Raw genomic sequence first — 6497 nt, forward strand, 5'->3', positions numbered from 1 at the left:
ACCACAAGACGACCTGACCGTTGTCCTTCAGAAAGACAACAGCGCCACATTTTGCAAAAGTTAAACATAGCACTTCAACACAACCACCTCATGACAATTGTCAAGCCCAGTGGTGGAGAGGTTACAATTTGGGCTCGTTTTCCAGCTGCAGTCAGAGTCACAATGAACTCCTCTGTATTCCAAAGTATTCAAGAATAAGATATGAAGCCATCTTTCTGGCCAACAGTTAAAGCTTGGACCAAATTGTTTCATGAAATAACACCAGCTAATCTATAACAGAATGGCCGAAAAAGAAGAGACAGGTGTTGCAGTGGTCCAAAGTCCAGACATCAGCTCAATTAAAACACTGCAGCAGGATCTTAGCAGAGCTCTGCATGAACAAATAACTGCAAACCTCAATGAACTGAAGCAATGCTGAAAAGAGAAGGAGCCAAAATTGCTCCACAGGAATGTGAGAGATTCAAAAAGTTCACAGGAAAACATTATTTTGAGTTATTGCTGCTAAAGGTGGGTCTACAACCTACTGAAAGATGCAGTATAAGATTTCATAGCCCTATGAGAACCTCCCTTTTCAGAATCCAACTGTATCTTTTAAATGTCTGTGAGACTGACACCAGTTCTGCAGGTTTGATGTTGATTGTATAGCAGGAATAAATAACACTAAGCTGTGTTTATATGATTTATTATGACACGAGACATCACTCTAAGAAATCTGTACATTTACGTTTGCCTTTTGTCTAACAGCACATTAATTTCTATTTCTCAAGAAACGTAAGCACGTACCCACAAATATATACACTGAAATACATATTAATACCCCTCGTCTGGGGCTCTCCTCAGCTCGTCCCAGGAGGGTGGAACGGATGCCCCTCCGGTGGTCCTCCTTGGGCTCTCACACTCTGGGGCCTCTGGATGTCTGGGGGCCTGGATCTCCTCCATGCCGTGGGGGACGGGGCTATGGCTCCCCACACCCTCTAACAGATCATTACATGGAGAAACCTTTTGAATACAAGCGCCCTGATCCACACAGGTGTTCACTGTTCACAGACACAAACGACATCTTTCTTGGCTGCCACCTCAAAGCACATTGTGCGCTGTCGGTCCTGGGTGCTGCACAACAACATTCAATATTTAGTATTTACACTTGCTAGATTAATGTGATGGCGCTGTGTTTATTATTTTGCTCTCTTGTTTCTGTCAACAGGTGATCCGGGAGATTTTTTTCTTTTTTTAAGCGCCCTTTCTCACTGTCCCTGTTCCCCTCTGTTTTTCCTTCATCTTTCTTTCTCCTTTTCCTATCCCTCAGCCAAGTTTGTCCCATCTGTAACAACTTAAAATAAAATAAATAATAACAACAACAACAACAACAAAGGTCGATCAAGTGGACCAATACAGCAAGACCGTGATGATCCACTTGGTAAAGTAAATCCGTTGGGTATCTTTGTTGGCCTTTAGACATCAATTCTGACGGCTAAAGAACAAAAACGGGACAGGCCAAAAAAAACAAAACAAAACAAAAAAATACATTTTAAAACTCACATATTACATTAAAGAAGCTTCAGTCAGTTGGCAGAAAAAAAAAAAAAAAAAAAAGAGTCCCGTCTGCTTATACGAATTATGAATTCGTATGGACAGGATGAGGACGAGCAGGCCGGACAGGACAGGGTGAGGCAGGACCAGATGGCGCCGAGACCTCTGGTGCAGATGAAGCGGAACCAGCCCGTGCTGAGGCCTCAGGCAGAGACGAAGCAGGACCAGATGGCAACATGGCAACCGCAGGCGACGGAATTGGTGGTGGCACTGCAGGCGACGGCGCGGGAGCCGCAGAAGGCTGGACAGGCCCCTCGGACCCCCAGCTGAGGCAGGAGACAACTGAAGCGGCTCCCCGGACCCTCCAGCGGGAACAGACGGCTGAGTAAATGACTGAGGAGGTAACTGAGCAGGTGGAAAAGTCTTTTAAATCCAGAGAGCATGAAACAATTGGCTCCGAAATTAGCGCAGTCTGGGATTGAGATTCCACAGAACTCGTCACACCGCTCTCGTGACTCACCACTGCGAATTGCTCTGTAATCCCGGAAAAGGGCTGAGGAGAGGAGTGGCGGTGGCGAGGGCAATGTTTTCCTTCTCGAAGAGGGAAATGGAGACCTCCTCCTCATCCTCCGACCACATTGCCGCCAGGAAAAAAGCAGGCGAACAGACAGGCGAACGAGGTGCTGGCTGGCGTGGGGTGGGAGACGAAAACCGTGGCAGCGGGGCAGAAACTCTGTCCTGCTGTTGTGACCGCTGCTGAAGCTGCTTTACGGCGAGGTCAGACCGCTGCTGCGTTGGCGTGGTGAGAGAGAGGGAAGCTCACGTGCCCTGACCTGCCCACTCCACGCAGCTATGGTGCTGCCCAGATTGGTGTCCGAAGCAAACTGCTGAAGCCGGGGGCTGGTTTTCACCATTGCTTCCACTGTGCTCAGTCCCACAGACATAGCCCGTAGGTTGTCGGACTGGGATATGCGGTCCAGCAATTTAACCAGCCTTTCCATCTCAGCATCTAACTCCGAAGTGAAAAGGTCTGTGGGGTCCATGTTCTGGTCGCGATCTTCTGCCATGTGAAGGCTGTGTGCAGGCAGGAGTGGTGATATGGAGGACCCAAAGTGCAGACACTCGGAGCCAAAATGTGAACTCAAAACAGCTTTAATGCTGAACTCAAAAAGGTAACAAAAATGAGAATCCAAAATAGACTTATGCAGACAAGATAGAACACACAGCAAGATGAGGGTAGATCGCAACACTGACACAGGGAAACACAAGGCTTAAATACACAGAAGGAGCAATCAGGGAATGGGTAACAGGAGGGAAACACAGCTGAGGCAAATCAGGCCTAACGAAATAGGGGAAGCAAAACCAGATACATTAACACAGTGGTTCCCAAACTTTTTTTGCTGGGGCCCCCTTTGTTTTACAAGAAAAATGTTTGCCCCCCCCCTCTTTCTTGCGCGTGCATGCACACGCACAAACACATCCTCCAACCACACACACCCATGTTTTGCTCCATTGCGGTTTATTTCACACCTCAAACATTTAGTAAACAATTAAGCAAATACAAGTAATCTGCAATAAATTACAGGTAGTAATAAAATACACTACTAACTCTTTTACCCTACGTGCACACCTACACGGGTATTTTTGAAAACGCAGCTGTTTCGTCCACACGTAAACGGCGTTTCGAATCACCGAAAACTGCGATTTTTTAAAACTCCTTTTTTGCGTTTATGTGTGGACGAGGAATACAGAGTTTGTCACCCAACGTCAAAGGTATGTGCCTTTTATCACCTCACGCCAGAGACAAAATACTGTTACTGTTAATCTGACTATCTTTAGTTTTTACACGCTTACATATGCACACGCAGTTACTGTCCCTCCATTTAGAAAGGCAGAGGCGTCACGGTGTGATTATTTTACGTGTAGTTGTTTTTTTCCTGTGTAATAATATTCAACATTGCTATCAATACATTTTTCAAAAAATGCCTCTCTGTGCAAAATGGGTTCAAAAACATAAACAGCTGTGGGATACTGTTTGTCCGTGATTTGGAGAGCCCAGACACAGGGAAAACCAATTCTGCAGGAGAGACCTACCTTTGCACTTGTGCAGGTGAAACCAAAGGGAAGATATGCTTCACCATATTTTCTAGTCTTTGGCTTAGAACGAAGTTGGTTTGGAAACATATTCAGCGATGCTTCATCTCCTGCTTTGCGTTTGTGTGGGCACCCCGTGCTAGCAGTGTCCAAGCCTTGTTTTTTTTTTCCCCGCTTTTCAAACTGCGCCCCCCCTGCAATGGCTCTGCGCCCCCCCCCTAGGGGGCGGGCCCCACACTTTGGGAAGGTCTGTATTAACATAAGACATGGACCTTCAAAGTAAAACAGGAAACATAACACAGAGACGCAGACTTGACACAGGGATACAGCAACTATGGAACAGAACAGAAACCAGAAGGCACAACTCTGACAAAGAAACCAAAAGACTAGAAATGATAAATAAAGGCAAAAATCAAAGTACAATAATAATGAAAACTGTCTGTGAAGGTTCTCAGTCATCCAGGTCATCGTAGTCTAAGGAGCTTGGAAAGAAAAGCGTCTGGACTTCTTTAAGTTGCTTGAAGACGTTTCACCTCTCATCCGAGAAGCTTCTTCAGTTCTAAGGTCAAATGGCCGAGAGTCCCAGATTTAAACCCAGTGGGAGTATCCCCCCAAAGAGGGACAAAGGACCCCCTGGTGATCCTCTAATCACATGAGCCAAGGTGTGAAAGCGGGTGTGGGACCTAATCAGCCAGGGTTTTGGGTGTGCCCATTGTGGGCATTAAGGCGTCTGGGACGCCCAGACGCCTTAATGCCCACTCACATCCTGGGCCATCTGACCTCAGGAATTCACATGCGTCCCAGACGCCTTAATGCCCACTCACATCCTGGGCCATCTGACCTCAGGAATTCACATGCGTCCCAGACGCCTTAATGCCCACTCACATCCTGGGCCATCTGACCTCAGGAATTCACATGCGTCCCAGACGCCTTAATGCCCACTCACATCCTGGGCCATCTGACCTCAGGAATTCACATGACAATGTGGGGCCAGGTTTCACAATGGGCACACCCGAAACCCTGGCTGATTAGGTCCCACACCCGCCTTCACACCTTGGCTCATGTGATTAGAGGATCACCAGGGGGTCCTTTGTCCCTCTTTGGGGGGATACTCCCACTGGGTTTAAATCTGGGACTCTCGGCCATTTGACCTTAGAACTGAAGAAGCTTCTCGGATGAGAGGTGAAACGTCTTCAAGCAACTTAAAGAAGTCCAGACGCTTTTCTTTCCAAGCTCCTTAGAATAATGAAAAATCTAAACTCTGGGTCAACGACCCAGGCACCCCAACATTTAGACACTTTTCTCAGACAGGAATGAACATTTTCACACTTTTCTCTCTTGTTTAAACACTCTCAAAGTTCAAACCTTCGTAGAAAAAGTCCCGTATTATGGGATTAAACCAAAGGCGCCCGCAGCTGCCTTTGACGGTGCAAAACGTTTCGTCGACATTGTTGTGTTTGTTGGGGAGAAAACTTACAAACATACAGTACAACACTTCAGAGTCACACTGCTAGCGATCAAAGATTTATGTAAATTTGACAAGCTCAATGCATTCTGTACTGTCAAGGAGACACGGCACGGAGGAGACTGATTGACAATGGTCTACAGCCAATCAGAACGCAGAACACAATACGCTGTTTTAAAAAAAAAAGGCATGCAAAAGGTGAACCGCGTTATAGGGACAATAAAAATGTGACAGTGGGGCAAAGCATGCTTAAAACATATTCTGGGCTTACAAACAATATATGAAATTGAAACAGTGGCCTTAGGTACAAAATATCAATGACAGTGATGATCGCTTTGCAACACCCAGAGATAAGGTTTTCATTTCCCTTTCAGAGGCAACCTTAGTTTAGTTTAATAAAGGAAATCCTGTTCTTTGTTTTGGACTCGGTAGGTGTTAAAAGGTGTTTGTGAATCCGAAAGGCTGATAAATCACCGATTACCACATGTCCACTGCTTGCACTGTAATCCAGGAAAACCACTTGGAGCTATCAGTGTGTGTCATTATTTTTTGGATTCATAATATCTCTTTTTCATGGCCCGATATTTTCGGAGGAAATACAGAGCTTCTAGCTCCTTAATGAGGGTATTCACGGCCGAGATACAGGAGCTTGTTTGGAGATCAGAGACACACTTTTAAAGCTCTGCAGCATTGCACACCACCCAGTCCTGTCTGTTTTAACACCAGCTTACTTACATTTCTGTACAGCCTGATAACTTCAGTTTTGAAAGGGTTGGCCATGGCCTTTCACACTTTTGAAAGGAGAAGAGGAGAAAAGGAAGGCCAGGAGAGAGAGCACACAGAAACCATTACATAACATTAAGTTTAGCTTAGTAGAAAGTAAAATTAAAAAGTAGTCAGAAAAAAAAAACACTTAAGTAAACTACAGATACCTGAAAGTTGTACTTAAGTACAGTAACAAAGTATTTGTACTTTGTTACTTAACACCTCTGGGCCACATAGGAAACAAGGTGTGTTAAGTAAACTAACTGTTTCCATCACTTAAATGATAATTGTCAAATGTTAAGAACATGATTTGCAGACATTTTTATAACTTTTACTAAACTCAGCGCAGTCTCATTAATCATCAACACACTGGCTGCAGTGACTCTAGAGGACCTGATCAAGCCAAATGTCACACTGACTGACAGACAATTGCTTCACATCTCCAGAGTGCTGATTATGTACCTGATCTGTTTGCAGTACATGGTGTACACTATTAACTCTGTCCACTGAGCACTGGTATGTGCCTGAGGCTAAAGCTGAATTAGTTAATAAATCTTCATGATTAAAATGTCAGTTGTTACACGATGTGCTTGCAGGTTGCGGTATCGGAGTGTTGTGTGTTTCTATGGCTGGCCTGGCATCA

At 45.2% G+C, this 6497-nt stretch overlaps 1 pseudogene; it reads right to left on the reverse strand.

Moving 5' to 3' along the window:
- Nucleotides 1–5631: 5631 nt before the first annotated feature.
- LOC134646991 (LYR motif-containing protein 5A-like) lies at nucleotides 5632–5869 on the reverse strand (annotated as a pseudogene).
- Nucleotides 5870–6497: the final 628 nt, after the last annotated feature.

The sequence above is a fragment of the Pelmatolapia mariae genome, linkage group LG17 (genome assembly GCF_036321145.2).
Source record: "Pelmatolapia mariae isolate MD_Pm_ZW linkage group LG17, Pm_UMD_F_2, whole genome shotgun sequence".
Classification (NCBI taxonomy): domain Eukaryota; kingdom Metazoa; phylum Chordata; class Actinopteri; order Cichliformes; family Cichlidae; genus Pelmatolapia; species Pelmatolapia mariae.